We start from the raw sequence: 16,040 nt of genomic DNA, 5'->3' as shown, positions 1-16,040 counted from the left end.
TCATTGGTAAATCTCTGATCAATCCTCAGCTCTAGGGCAGAATATGGCCAAGTGGTATTGTCGCTGAATCTAGAAACTCAGCTACTGTTCTAGGGACCTGAGGTTAGAATCCTGCCACAGCAGACGGTGGAATATGAACGCAATAAAAAAAAATCTGGAATTAAAAATCTACTGATGACCGTGAAACCATTGTCAATTGTCAGAAAAACCCATTTGGGTCACTAACGATCTTTAGGGAAGGAAATCTGCCGTCCTTACCTGGTCTGGCCTACATGTGACTCCTGAGTCACAGCAATGTGGTTGACTTTCAACGGCCCCCAATTTTGTGAAATTAATCATTTAGATTCCTGGATCACTGGGACCATTTCTGGGGAAGGAGGAACCTGTACAAATGGGACAATTTACATCTGAACCAGAACAGAACAAACATCCTTGCAGGACATTTTGCTCGTGCTGTTGGAAGGAGTTTAAACTAATTTGGCAGGGGGAGGGGAACATAGCGTGTTAGCAGAGTAAGGACACAGAATCATACAGCAAAACAAACCTGTCAAAGGGAGTGCAGCTGTATTAAGTGAAAAGAGAGTAAGGCTAGGCTGGATGGCCTTTACTTTAACACCAGGAGAATTGCAGGTAAAACGGATGAGTTGAGGGCAGTGATGTGTGATTATAGTCGCCATCACAAAGACATAGCTGAAGGAAGGAACGCAATTGGCAATTCAACATTCCGGGATGAAAAGCCTTCAGGCAATACAGAGGAGGGGGGTAAAATAAGTATATCAATGGGAAGAGGTTACTCAAGGAAAGAGTAGAGCTCATTATGGACAAAAGGGGTGTTATAATTCAGGTCGGAAACTCCAAAGTGTTTTCTGGAGCCCACCTGGATCATAGGTTTTTGCATCATGAATTTGACTAGAAGCAGCATGATAGGTTTCACTTCAGGTGTGATGCTAATGACCCACTGGGGAGCTTTTATTAAACACTGTTTATTTAAGAATTATAGTTAACATGTATAGTAAGAAAATTAGCAAGAACTTTTATCAATTATAAACAAAAATAAAACAACCACGATAATGTATAACCTCAACAAATATATCTAAAATGTTCCAATCAAACAAAACTTCCCATAGACCCAAAAAAAACCCCATTTTCACAGGTTTAACATGGCACAGACTAACGCTCACGTGCTACTGAAACTGGGTCATGTCTAATGGCCTCAGCCAAATGTTCAATAGTTAAAGTAAACAAAAGCGGCCTAGTCCCTTTCTGAAAACCAAAATGTTCCAACGTATAAACATTTGTAAGGACCGTTGCCATTGGGTTCTTATGGAGTATCTGAACCTACTTCACAAAGTTTCCTCCTAATCCAAACGTATGCACCCTTTTGAACAACTAATTCCATTCTATTACATCAAAGGCTTTTCTGGCATCTAGGAAGATCACTGACCCATCCAAAGAATGTTTTGGAAAGACTTAGGTAATATTCAGTAATCTCCTCACATTATTACACATGTTCCGACCCTGAACAAACCCAGTCTGATCATTCTGGATAATCACAGGAAGGATTTTCTCCAGGCACATCGCCAGAAACTTAGACAACACTTTCAAATCAACATTCAATAAAGAAATAGACCTGTAAGATGTTCACTGCCCAAGAACCTTGTCCCGTTTCCAGATTGCAGAAATATTTGCTCCCAAAGTGACTGAGAGCGCAAACCTACACTAGATGAATGATTATACACACCAATTAATGGGTCCAATAACAAGTCTTTGAATTCATTGTAGAATTCACACAATAATCATCAGGCCAGAGCACCTTCTCAGGCTGAAGCTCCTTTATGGCAGAGACCAGCCTTTCCCTCAGGGAGCAGAACATTCAAAGCTATTCTCAAACCCTCCAAAAGGCAGGCAGCTCAAAAGGGTCCATAAATACCAAAGGATCCTCATCGTGTTCGTATTATGATTTGATATAAAAACTCTTAAAAGTCTCATTAAAATTTCCTGCCCTAATTCTCTTACTCCCTTGGAATCAATCATCAAAGATTTCTTCCCAGTAAAAAAAGCTAAATACTTACCAGGTTTAGTCCCAAATTCATACAGCTTCTGCTTCGCAAATCTCAAACTCGTTACACACTGGGTCAAAGTGTCCAATGTTGCCCTAATGACACCAATTTCTTTGAGCTTCACATCACTAGAATCCCTGCCACATTCCCACTTCCATACTTCCCCTCCCACACTCCCCCTCCCCCTCCATTTCAGCTAGCCAGACGTCTGACTAATTTGCTTGCTCTTTAATCTGTGCCTCTTTCTAGCTGAGAGTGAGATGACCAAATCTCTAGCAAAGCCTTGCTGATTGCGCACAGATCTCATATCAGGAAGAGAATTAATGAATAAGAAATAAAGATGCATCAAATCGCCACAACCTGGACAGAGGGTGCGCTCCCTTGAGAAGAAGCCTAATAAAATTGGAGGGTGGTCAGAGATGACAATACCACCCATAGCTCAAGAAGCAACTGATTACAGAATCATCTTGGACACAAAAATTAGTCAATCCGCTGTGACACAAATGAGGGGCTAAAATAACTGAAGTCCTTTTCACTGGGACGATAATCTCTCCACACATCCAGATAACTCACCTTTTCACAAGCCAAAGCAAATGGCCTGGGAGAGCCTGTCTTTTCTGGGAATTTATCAAGTAGCAGGTTAAAGTGACGATTTAAATCACCACCAATAAATGAATAAGCAGGGGGCCAGTTCAGCAAAGTCCATAAAGACCTCAGTGACAAAGTCTGGACAATTAGGGGAACCATAAACATTCACTATCGACTAACTCACCTCATAAACCAGCCATTTGACACTCACATACCTACCAGCCCCCTTTCCCCTTTAGTCTTTCACATAGCATTCCAAAATTAAAGCAGGTTTTTATTAACCAACGCTGCTACTCCTGAACTGCTCGATAAAGAAGCAAAAGAAACACCTGCCCCACCCAGACCCTCTGAATTTGAGGTCCTTCCTCCTTCCAGGTGAGTTTCTTGCAACTGAGCTGGGTCAGCATTCTCCTCAACAACACACAAGATTTTTTTTTAAATCGGGTGACAAATTCCCCAAACATTTCAGCAGCAAATCTTGTTCGTAGCCATTGCCATTATTTATTTAACCACAAAAAAATACAGGATATTGACACAGGTAAAATGGTGGTTAAACCATGGTGGATTTGCACACCATTCTTGGGCACATCTCATCCTCCCAGCCATAGTGGGGCAGCAAAGTGGCACAGTGGTTAACACTGCTGTTTCACAGCACCAGAACCCGGGTTTGATTCCCAGTTTGGCTCTCTGTATGGAGTTTGCACGTTCTCCCCATGTCTGTGTGGGTTTCCTTCAGTTTCCTTCCACATTCTGAAAGACATGCTGGTTAGGGTACATTGACTTGAACAGGTGCCAGATTGTGGCGACTAGGGGAATTTCACAGTAACTTCATTGCAGTGTTAATGTAAGCCTTACTTGTGACTAATAAATTAATTTTAACTTAAGTGGAGGAACTGATGATACAACGTCTGCTCTCAGGATACAAAGTCTCTCGGTACCCTAACAGGGGTTAAACAAGAATTCTACAGTCCCAAAACAACTGAGATACAAAAAATACACGCACCCATAAGTTCTGGGGTGTTATCCTCACCCACTGTGAGAATTCGTAGGGCCCTACCCACCACATCCCTCTTAAACCATTTGCCCACCTCCCTGCAATGTTTAAAATTACATTGCGAGAGTTAGCAGATGAAGTGCTGGTGGAAATAAAAGGGGAATTTCCTACGTCTGATATGGTTAAAGTCCTTGTCCAGGATTTAAAATGAGAGGAAAGGACACCTCAAACTAGAAACTAGTATACCTCAGCTAGAGATAGAGAACATCAGGTGCACATGAAGCAGATTGAGAGAGAAACATGAGAACTTGAATTGGAAAATAAAAAGAAATGAGTAAGCAGGGAAAGGGTAGATGAAAAATAGAGCTTCTATGAGAAAATGATCAGGAAAAGGAGAAGAAAAGGTTACTCGAGATGAAAATGCAAAGTTTGATCTTGAACTTCAGAGAGAGAAGTTAGCACAGTAGCACGGGGCGGTGCAGTGTGGCACGGTAGCACAGTGGTTAGCACTGTTTATTCACAGCTCCAGGGACCTGGGCTCGATTCCCGGCTTGGGTCACTGTCTGCGTGGAGTTTGCATATTCTCCCCATGTCTGCGTGGGTTTCCTCCAGGTGCTCCAGTTTCCTCCCACAGTGCAGGTTAGGTGGATTGGCCAAGCTAAATTGCCCCTTAGTGTCCCGGGATGCATAAGTTAGGGGAATTAGTGGATCAATATGTAGGGATATGGGGATAGGGCCTGGGTGGGATTGTCAGTGCAGACTCAGTGGGCTGAATGGCCTCTTTCTGCACTGTAGGGATTCTGTGCTTCTATGATTTCTAACTGAGGACAGGGATAGGGAAAGAGATAGAGAGCTTCAAAGAGAGGAAGAAGCCAAAAAATATGAACTAAGTGGAACACAGAACGAAGGAAAAAAAGCATGCAGACGTCATGACAACGAATGAATGAACATCGCTCGCCAATCACCAGGCAAGACTGTTCTCTTCCTGTTGGGGAAAACTTCAGTGGTCACGGGCATTCAGCCTCTGACCTTCAGGTAAGCGTTCTCCAAGGTGGCCTTCAGGACACACGACAGCACAGAGTCGCTGAGCAGAGACTGATAGCCAAGTTCCACACACATGGGGATGGTCTCAACTGGGATCTTGGGTTCATGTCGCACTATCTGTAACCCCCACAACTTGCCTGGACTTGCAAAATCTCACTAACTTTCCTGTCTGGAAACAATACACATCTCTTTAACCTGTGCTTAAAGCTCTTTCCACTCACATTGTCAGTACCTTTAAGAATTGATTAGCCAGTCTTGGCTGGACATTAACCAATATAGGCTTATGAATTGAGGCAAGGTCCTGGATGGTAGCCAACACTGATGGAAGTGAAGATCTCCAGGGAGGGTAGGAGATCCCAAGAGACATTCATTAATCTGCGCAGCTGCAGATCCGTCTTTCTCCACCAAATTAACTGCCCATCAAGTGTGTTGTAGACTTAACTCCAAAGTTCTGCTCCCCATCCTGCCATGAGCTCATCATGAAGTGAAGCACCTTATTCTGATAATGAACAGGGTCAAAGTTTGCTCAGCAAAACACCCAAACAATGGCGTCCTGAGAGGAGACTGAGGGTCTAATGCCTTCGGAGGTTGCAGGGAAGACAGGTGTTGAAAGATGTCACCGTTATGGATTAATGGATAGCAGATATTGAGGGGAGATGTTATTGGATGAGAGATATTGATAGAAGTTATTCTGGAGTTGGATGCTGTTAAATGCTTGAAGAGAGGATCCTGTTCATCTTGCCGTATTGTTACTGTTCCAAGGCTATACTGCAGGAGTTGAAGTCACGACACTCACCAGCACAAAAGGAGAGTGGCTTAACCAACATCGTCACAGAGATTGCGAGCTACCAAGCCTCTGTAAGTAACCAGCTCTGAGATTGCCCACACGTCTGCTTTTAGTTACATTAAGGTGGTTCTGCCCCTCATGCTTCAGTTGGTAAATTTTCCATCAGACTAACATAGGGTCATCAGGGGACAGGTGAACCATAAAATCCCTACAGTTTAGAAGGAGAATCTGCACTTACTCTCCGAAAGAGCTGCTCATCCAGCCCCTCCACCCTGCTCTATCCCGTAACCCCACACATTTACCACGACTAATCCCCATAACCTCTACAATTTTGGACACTAAGGGACAATTTAGCATGGCCAATCCATCTAGCCTGCTCATTTTTGGGCTGTGGGAGAAAACCAGAGGACCTGGAGGAAACCCACGCAGACACGGGGAATACATACAAACTCCACACAGTCACCTGAGGCCAGAATCAAATCCAGGTCCCTGGCACTGTGAGGCAGCAGTGCTAACCACTGTGCCATCCCAATCTGTACTCAGCAAGCTAAGCTCTCACAGAAATGGTTACATCAGAGAATCAGCTTAGTCCACCACTCCCTTTCAACATCTAGGGAGGTTGGATTGTGTACACATGGGAATGAGGCAGATGGATCAGGCTCAGTCTCAACTCGCTGAAGCTTGAATATCTGACATCCTTGGATCAGCAGCATCTGTACGAAGGGAAACTGTCAGCAAATACTGAACTGGCTAAAACTCTAATTTGATTAAAATTAGAAAAACGAGTTGATCGGATCAACATAAAGATAAATATAAAGTGGTTATAAATGATCTGGAGGAAAAATGTGGGTGGTCTGATTAGTAAGTTTGTGGATGACACAAAGATTGGAGTTGCTGATAGTGCCAGGGTTTATCAGAGGATACAACAGGATATAGATAGATTGGAAACATAGGCACAGAAATGGCAGATGGAATTTAATAGAGACAAATGTGAGGTGATGCATTTTGGAGAATCAAATTTGGGTATGAATTGTACTGTAAATGGCAGAATCCTTAGGAACGTTAACATACAGAGGGATCTGGGCGTTCAGGTCCACAGTTCCCTAAAAGTAGCAACACAGGTAGGCAAGGTGATTAAGATATTTGGCATGCTTGCTTTCATCAGCTGGGGTATTGAGTACAGGAGTTGGGAAATCATGTTGCAGGTATATAAAACCTTGGTTAGGCTGCATTTGGAATATTGCGTGTAGTTCTGGTCACCACACTATCAGAAGGATACAGAAGTTTTGGAGAGAATCTAAAGAAGGTTCAACAGGGTGGTGTCTGGTCTCGAGGGTGTTGGCTACGAGGAGAGGTTTAATAAACTAGGATTGTTTTCACTGGAAAGGCTGAGGCTGATGGGAGACCTGATAGAGGTCTACAAAACTATGAGAGAGACAGACAGGTTGGATAATCAGAGGCTTTTTCCCAGGGTGGAAGTGTCAATTACAAGGAGGCACAGGTTCAAGGTGAGAGAAAGTTTAAGGGAGATGTGCAGGGGAAGTTTTTCCATGGAGAATGTGTGGGTGCCTGGAATGCACTGCCAGAGGCGGTGGTGGAAGCAGGCACATTAGCAACATTAAGAGGAACCTGGATGGGTAGGTGAATAGGGAGGAAATGAGGGATAAGGATCCAGTAAGGGCAGAAGGTTCTTTTTTGTTTAGTGAGGGGATCATGATTGGCACAGGCTTGGAGGGCCGAAGGGCCTGTTCCTGTGCAGTACTTTGTTGTTCTATGTTTCCCCCTGTGGGACAGACCAGCACCAGGAATCATGGAAATATCCGAATAAATCCAATCACAAATTCAGGGAAAACTTTACCCAGAGAGGGTTGAGATTGTGGAACTCATTACCAAAGAGAATGGCTGAGATGAATATTATCAATATATTTAAAGGGAAGCTGGATTAACACATGAGGGAGAAAGAAAAAGAAGGATAAGGGGATATGGATGAAGTAAGGTAGATAGAGGCTCTTGTGGAGTATGCACACTGGCATGGAACAGATGGGCCGAATGGTCTGTTTCTATGATATAAAGTCTTCACTTACGTTCCTGGTAATCACGACTCTAGTGAAACGACTAGAATATTGGCACCTATAGGGGTCAATGCTAAAACTGTAGTTAACTTCTGTAGGACCTTCCTTATTAGGAAAAAAAAATTAAAAACATTATACCCATCAATTTGAAATATTTTCCACTGCTGAACTCTTACAACTATAAGTGAAATAACTTTTAAAATAAGCTAAAAAACAATTGAAAACTTTTCACTAAGGATACCTCCCACTCCCCACAGACCTTGCTGTCTGAAACTTCTGCTCCCTGATCCCCCTGCTCGTTTTAGATCCTCCCCCAACCCAACCATCCAAGTTGTGGCTTCCCCAACCCACCCTCACACCATTGTTCCTGCCCCCAGACTCATCCTCTCCAAGACCTGTGTTCCTGTTCACTAGAGGTAGTAGTAGAAGTGAATTCAATTCTGTCTTTTAAAAAGCATTTAGACAGTTATGTGGATAAGGTGGGTATAGAGGGATATGGGCCAAATGTGGGCAATTGCAATCAACTTAGGAGTTAAAAAAAAAGGGGTTGGCGTGGACAAGTTGAGCTGAAGGAACTGTTTCCATGCTGTAAACCTCTGACACCAGCCAGATCCAAGCCATTGGCACAGAGTTGGCCAGCCTGGGGCTGCTACAATCGGAGGTAGGAAGAAGCCACCCCAAAATGGTACCCATCCAGTCATACAAGAAATGATGATTAAAGGAACCTCGCAACGCTCAAGATTACAGGCCACATTAACTTATCAACTTTAAAACCCAAACATTGAACAGGCAATGTTAAACAAGGGCTTGCTGTGGCTCAATTTAAAAGTTGGATTGCAGTAAAGATTTCTGAAGCAGTACGCAATCTCTGGTGTTGGACATCACTCATTGTGCTGTTTAATAATTCGCAGAGGAAGAAATGCAATCTAATCCAGTCCCGTCTGGCACTCTCTAAGCAGGTCAGTAGGTTCAAGTTGCCAGTGGACATGAAATTGTTGGAAGGTATGTCTCCACTCAGCCCATTCAGCAGCCGGATCAGGGATAAAGAACATCAGCAGAGCTCCAAAGCATCTGCAATTGCATGGCCGACTTATTCACAGTGTGCGCGTCTCTGGAAACGAGTCAATGCCTTGTCAGCCTCACTCAATGGCAGCTCCATCATCTTTCCAGGTTGTGGGCACAAGACTTGTTGCAGGCATCTAGCATATAATTGAGGATAACATATCACTGCAGTACAGAGCACGCTGCATAGAAATGACTGATCCCTCTGCTGGTCATAAGGATATTTCTCATTCTCAAATGAGGGGGTGTTCTCTTTGTTAGGAGCTGTACAAGGAGTTTTACACCACATCATTCTACCCTGTGCCGCACCCGTCTTGGGAATGTTTGATGGGGGACAGTGTAGAGGGAGCTTTACTCTGTATCTAACCCTGTGCTGTATCTGTCCTGGGAGTGTTTGATGGGGGACAGTGTAGAGGGAGCTTTACTCTGTATCTAACCCTGTGATGTCTCCCCTTGGGATCAAGGGCAGAAAAAGGAAAATTCTTGTAACAATTGCAATAATTACTGAATGAAAAGATGTAATAAATGCCTTCTTTGTCCAATTGCAGCTCTTTCACCTCAGGGGCTACATCATGAACTACTGCTCTGTCTGCAAGAGGAGACAAGCTCGCTACAAACAATCCTTTGATAAGTTTGACAGAAACAGATGAAATCCACTCATTCCAGGCAATTCTGAAAAGCCACACCCCTTTTTTACTGTCACACAAGAACTCCTACAAACACTTACTTTAGACCTGAACTTATCAGCCTGGTGGGGCTTGCTTGGCCCAGGGTTAACACAGTAAGAAGTCTGACAACACCAGGTTTAAGTCCAACCGATTTATTTGATAGTAAAGTCACAAACTTTCGGGGTTTGCCCCTTTGTCAGGTGAATGGAGAGTTCTGGCCTCAGACAGAGCATATAATGCCAGATCGTCAACATGGATGACATCATCACACATGCAAACACCATCCACCAAGTACACAGTGAATACTCTAGCAACGCAGCCAACGTTGTCTACCTAATACGCTGCAGGAAAGGATGTCCCAAATCATGGTATATTGGGGAGACCATGCAGATGCTACGACTGCGGATAAATGAACATCGCTCGACAATCACCAGACAAGACTGTTCCCGTCCTGTTGGCGAACACTTCATGGTCACCGGCATTCGGCCTCTGACCTTCGAGTAAGCGTTCTCCAAGGCAGCCTTCATGACACATGACAGCGCAGAGTCACTGAGCAGAGACTGATAGCCAAGTTCCGCACACGAGGACAGTCTCAACAGGGATCTTGGGTTCATGTTGCACTATCTGTAACCCCCATGACTTGCCTGAGTTTGCTAAACCTCACTTACTGCACTGTCTGGAGACAATACACATCTCTAACCTATGCCTAATGCTCCTTCCACTCACATTGTTGGCCTCTAAGACTTGAAAACAGGTTAGTGTAAAGATTCGCATTCTAATCAGAAATCTGTAAACTTGCATCTGCATCTTGAAGGGAATTGCTTGATAGAGCAGACGCAACACGGTTTCATTAAAGGGAAGTCGTGTCTGACAAATTTACTGGAGTTCTATGAGGATGCGTCTAGGGCGGTCGATAGAGGAGAGCCGGTGGATGTGGTCTTTCTGGATTTTCAGAAAACGTTTGACAAAGTACCTCACAAGAGGTTATTGCAGAAGGTCGAGGGACATGGAGTTGGGGGTAGGGTGTTAGCGTGGATAGAGGATTGGTTGTCAAATAGGAGGCGGAGAGTGGGGGTCAACGGGTGCTATTCAGATTGGCAGATGGTGACTAGTGGAGTGCCCCAGGGGTCGGTGCTGGGGCCTCAGCTTTTTACCATTTATATAGATGATCTGGAGGAGGGAACCGAGTGTAGGGTGTCGAAATTTGCTGATGACACCAAGATTGGGGGAACGGCAAATTGTGCGGAGGGTGTGGAGAGTCTGCAGAAGGATCTAGATAGGCTGGGCAAATGGGCCAGGAAATGGCAAATGGAATTTAATGTTGGCAAGTGTGAGGTGGTCCACTTTGGTAGGAATAATGGTAGGAAGGACTATTACTTACGTGGCGAAAAACTGCAGCAGGCGACGGTGCAGAGGGACCTCGGGGTCCTTGTGCATGAGTCGCAAAAACCCAGCTTGCAGGTGCAGCAGGTGGTCAGGAAGGCGAATGGGATGCTGGCCTTCATAGCGAGGGGGATTGAATATAAAAGTAGGGAGGTCTTGCTGCAGCTGTATAGGGCATTGGTGAGGCTGCAGCTGGAGTACTGTGTGCAGTTTTGGGCGCCGCACCTGCGCAAAGATATTTTGGCCTTGGAGGGAGTGCAGAGGAGGTTTACTAGGCTGATACCGGAGTTGAGCTATGAGGAGGGGCTGAATAAACTAGGCTTGTACTCGTTAAGAGTTTAGAAGAATGAGGAGAGATGTCATTGAGACGTATAAGATGATGAATGGGATGGATAGGATAGAGGTGGAGAGACTCTTCCTGCTCAAAAAAGACAGTAGGACTAGGGGGCACAGCCTCAAGATAAAGGGGGGGCGGTTTAAAACGGAGTTGAGGAGGAACTTCTTCACTCAAAGGGTGGTGAATCTCTGGAATTCTCTGCCCGTTGAAGTGGTGGAGGCTGCCTCGCTAAATATTTTTAAGATGCGGGTTGATGGGTTTTTGATAAGAGAGGGGATTAAGGGTTATAGGGAGAGGGCGGGAATGTGGAACTGAGCCACGACAGATCAGCCATGATCTTATTGAATGGCGGGGCAGGCTCGAAGGGCTAGATGGCCTACTCCTGCTCCTATTTCTTATGTTCTTATGTCTGTGCTGTTATATACTGTCTAAGGCCAGAACTCTCCATTCACCTGATGAAGGGGCAAACCCCGAAAGCTTGCGAGTTTACTATCAAATAAATCGGTTGGACTTAAACCTGGTGTTGTCAGACTTTTTACTGTGTTTACCCCAGTCCAACGTCGGCATCTCCATATAATGGCCTAGGGTTTGCAGTGATGCGTAGTGAACAGTCTCTCCTAGAATAACTATTTTCTTTCTTATTGGCATCTGAATGCAGCAGAATGGATATGTACTGCAAATGCAGTATTGAGGTTGCACTGCATGTCAGAGGAGCTGTACAATAAGAGGGGCTCCCATAGTACCTCGTCTCCAACAGTGCGGCACTCCCCTCTGTACCGACCCTCCGACACAGTGCGGCACTCCCTTCAGACTGCACTGAGAATGTCAGCTAGACACTGCTTGTTTCTGGAGTTTTGCTCAGGCCCAGAAATTTCATGACAAATGTATTACACAGCATCCTAGCTGACAATACATTGCTTTAATTCCCACGAAATGCATAAAGCGCTGATGGACTTGTACTGCAACACTATCGCCTCCGAAAACATCCGCCAAGTGACAAACATTCTACTGATAGATGAAAGCACCGAAATCACTTACAAACTGTTCTTTCCACTGTGCTCTCTCAGAACGCCTCCTCTACAATCTGTTCAAGTAAACGTTCACTCACTTCCAAGTGTTGAGTTCACAAAACATAGAACAGTACCGCACAGTACAGGCCCTTCAACCCTCAATGTTATGCCGAGCTTTGTCCAAAACCAAGATCAAGCTATCCCACTCCCTATATTTCTGGTGTGCTCCATGTGCCTATTCAATAATCGCTTGAAAGTTCCTAAAGTGTCTGACTCCACTGTCACAGCAGGCAGTGCATTCCACACCCCACCCACTCTGAGTAAAGAACCTACTATCCCTCCTACATCTCCCATGAACCTTATAGTTATGCCCCCTAGTAACAGCTTCATCCACCCGAGGAAATAGTCTCTGAACATCCACTCTATCCCCCTCATTATCTTATAAACCTCTATTAAGTCACCTCTCATCCTCCTCCACTCTAAAGAGAAAAGCCCCAGATCCCTCAACCTTTCCTCATAAGACCTACCCTCTAAACCAAGCAGCATCCTGGTAAATCTCCTCTGCACTCTCTTCAATGCTTCCACATCCTTTTTATAATGGTGACTAGAATTGCACAGAATAATTGAAATGTGGTCTCACCAAGGTCCTGTTTGTTTGCAGCGTAACCCCACAGCTCATAAACTCAAATCCCCTGTTAATAAACACTAACACTATAAGCCTTCTTCACGGCTTTGAGATGCCCTACCATCTCCCTCTACCCAACTCATGATCAGGAAGTGCCCTGCACTTCAACCCCATCAGTTGGAGTCTCTGGGACCACACCCCCAAGACCCCAGGGAATCAGCACTCTAACTCATATCTGAGAGAAAGCACTTTTCAGACATCAAGAGAAAAGCTAAGGATTCTTTCACTCTCTAAGAAACCACTTCTAACGTTGTGAGCAAACACCTTTAAAAACATGATGGATAGCTGATGAGAACCATGAATAGTCTGCATGGTGAAATTGAGCTAGACTGTACCCAGAGCAGACTGTGCTCCAACCCAAATTAACCAGTTAGTGAAAGGTTTAGGTGATCCAGCCACCCTCCATGTCCTGGACAAGAACAGAAAACTGCCAAATATTCACCCTGTCAATGCAGTGACCTGCACAGTGGCATTGCCAGGTGTGGAGTGAAATAAGCAAACAGTGCAAGTAAATTTTAAAAAATTAAGGTCAATTGGTAAATTTGGTGAAATGTTTCCTTCCACTCCCAGAAGACAGGCAGCATGATGAATATCAGGAGAAGTACAAAGTGGAGGAAGCTGATTTCAGTGGCTTGAAATGGAAGTTTCAAAGCTGTCACCTAAGTGATGAGAAGAAGAAATTAATCTACCTTCTGTAGATATGGTGACTCCCAAAGCAGAGCATTGCGAAATCAGGGTCCTTACACTGTAGTTGCATCGGTAACCAAGTTTTCCTCCTCATCTACTCTACCACTCCCCCTCCATCCCAAAACCAAAATTTATTGCATTGGCTAGCAGAAAGTTTCAATCACCCTGCTTCCGAAAACAGAGAGGCTGCTGACCAGCAACACTATTTAGAACATAAGAAATAGGAGGAGTAGGCCATCTAGCCCGCCCCGCCATTCAATAAGATCATGGCTGATCTGAAGTGGCTCAGTTCCACATTCCCGCCCTCTCCCCATAACCCTTAATCCCCTCGCTTATCAAAAACCCATCAACCCGCGTCTTAAAAATATTTAGCGAGGCAGCCTCCACCACTTCAACGGGCAGAGAATTCCAGAGATTCACCACCCTTTGAGTGAAGAAGTTCCTCCTCAACTCCGTTCTAAACCCCCCGCTTTATCTTGAGGCTGTGCCCCCTAGTCCTACTGTCCTTTCTGAGCAGGAAGAGTCTCTCCACCTCTATCCTATCCATCCCATTCATCATCTTATATGTCTCAATGAGATCTCCCCTCATTCTAAACTCTTAACGAGTACAAACCTAGTTTATTCAGCCCCTCCTCATAGCTCAACCCCCTCAACTCTGGTATCAGCCTAGTAAACCTCCTCTGCACTCCCCCCAAGGCCAAAATATCCTTGCGTAAGTGCAGCGACCAAAACTGCACACAGTACTCCAGCTGCAGCCTCACCAATGCCCTATACAGCTGCAGTAAGACCTCCCTACTTTTATATTCAATCCCCCTCGCTATGAAGGCCAGCATCCCATTCGCCTTCCTGACCACCTGCAGGCTGGGTTTTTGCGACTCATGCACAAGGACCCCGAGGTCCCTCTGCACCGTCGCCTGCTGCAGTTTTTCGCCACGTAAGTAATAGTCCATCCTACCATTATTCCTACCAAAGTGGACCACCTCGCACTTGCCAACATTAAATTCCATTTGCCAGTTCCTGGCCCATTCGCCCAGCATATCTAGATCCTTCTGCAGACCCTCCACACCATTCGCCGTTCCACCAATCTTGGTGTCATCAGCAAATTTCGACACCATACACTCGGTTCCCTCCTCCAGATCATCTATATAAATGGTAAATAGCTGAGGCCCCAGCACCGACCCCTGGGGCACTCCACTAGTCACCAACCGCCAATCCGAATAGCATTTCCTTCATCTCCCTCAACTTTGGATCCAATGCAACAAATCTAACCCTGCACTTGGGCCTCAGTACTTACAAGGTGCACTCTGTACTGGACTTCACAATTTCAATATCTACTTACAGTGCCTGTTGCTTCAAAGTATAATCTGCATTAAGTTTGCATTCAAATAGGCCTATTTTATTACACTACCACTAATCTTTTTATGCAAACGACTTTCCATTAATAAAGACTGTTATGCTCACTGACACCATTATTTTGGATTATTGCTTTCATTAACTAGGGTCAAAATTCGAGGTTCAAAAAAGGCAAACGCCACCCACAGAATAAAGTCAACATTGCTTGCTTGATGTGATCTAAACCAAGTGCTCAGGAAACAGTTCTGAAAGCGCTACTCAATTCTCCCCAGTGCTACTTAGCCATTTTGTTTGGTCTCAGGATGTGGGGTGATACCAGTGTTATATTACTCACCCAACCTCAAAACTGTCCAAATAATTGGTTGGCGTGTAATCCAAACTCTGCTGTCCTTCTGGTGATAGGGCTCCCATATCATGACTGCTCTGCTCAGTGGTAGAGGTCTCTGGGGAGGAAGGTGTCGAAGTAACCTTGGTAAAAGGAGGAATGTGGACCATGCTTTTGACAAGATACTGCATGGCAGCTTGATGCACAGGGTCAAATCTCACGGGATCCAGGATGAGGTATCTAAATGGATACAAAACTGGCTGTGGTTGGAGAGTGTTGGTTTTCAAACTGGAAGCCTGTGACCAGGGGTGTGCTTCAGGGATCAGTGCAGGGTCCACTGTTACGTCACTTATATTAATGATTTGGATCAGACTGTAGAAGGCATAGTTAGTAAGTTTGCAGATGACACTAAGATTGGTGGCATAGTGGACAGTGAAGAAAGTTATCTCCAATTGCAACAGGATCTTGATCAATTGGGCCAGTGGACTGACGAATGGCAGATGGAGTTTAGTTTAGACAAATGGAAGGTAGTGCATTTTGGTAGATTGAACCAGGGAAGGACTTACACAGTTAATGGTAGGGCACTGGGGAGAGTCACAGAACAAAGATCTAGGGGTACATCTTCATAGCTCCTTGAAAGTGGAGTCACAGGTGGACAGAGTGGTGAAGGCAGCATTTGGCATGTTTGGTTTCATCAGTCAGAACACTGAATACAGGAGTTGGAATGTCTTGTTGAAATTGAAGACATTGGTACGGCCACATTTGGAATACTGTGTGCAATTCTGGTCACCTTATTATAGAAAGGATATTATTAAACTAAAAACAGTACAGAAAAGATTTACTAGAATGCTACAAGGACTTAATGGATTGAGTTTTAACGAGAGGCTGAATAGACTGGGACTATTTTCTCAGGAGTGTTGGAGGCTGAGGGGTGATCTTAGAGTCTATAAAATAATGAGGGGCACAGATCAGCTAGATAGTCAAT

Source organism: Carcharhinus amblyrhynchos, chromosome 23, assembly GCF_965287045.1.
Source record: "Carcharhinus amblyrhynchos chromosome 23, sCarAmb.v2.hapA, whole genome shotgun sequence".
Taxonomy (NCBI): Eukaryota; Metazoa; Chordata; class Chondrichthyes; order Carcharhiniformes; family Carcharhinidae; genus Carcharhinus; species Carcharhinus amblyrhynchos.
Note: the sequence above shows the minus strand (reverse complement) of the source record.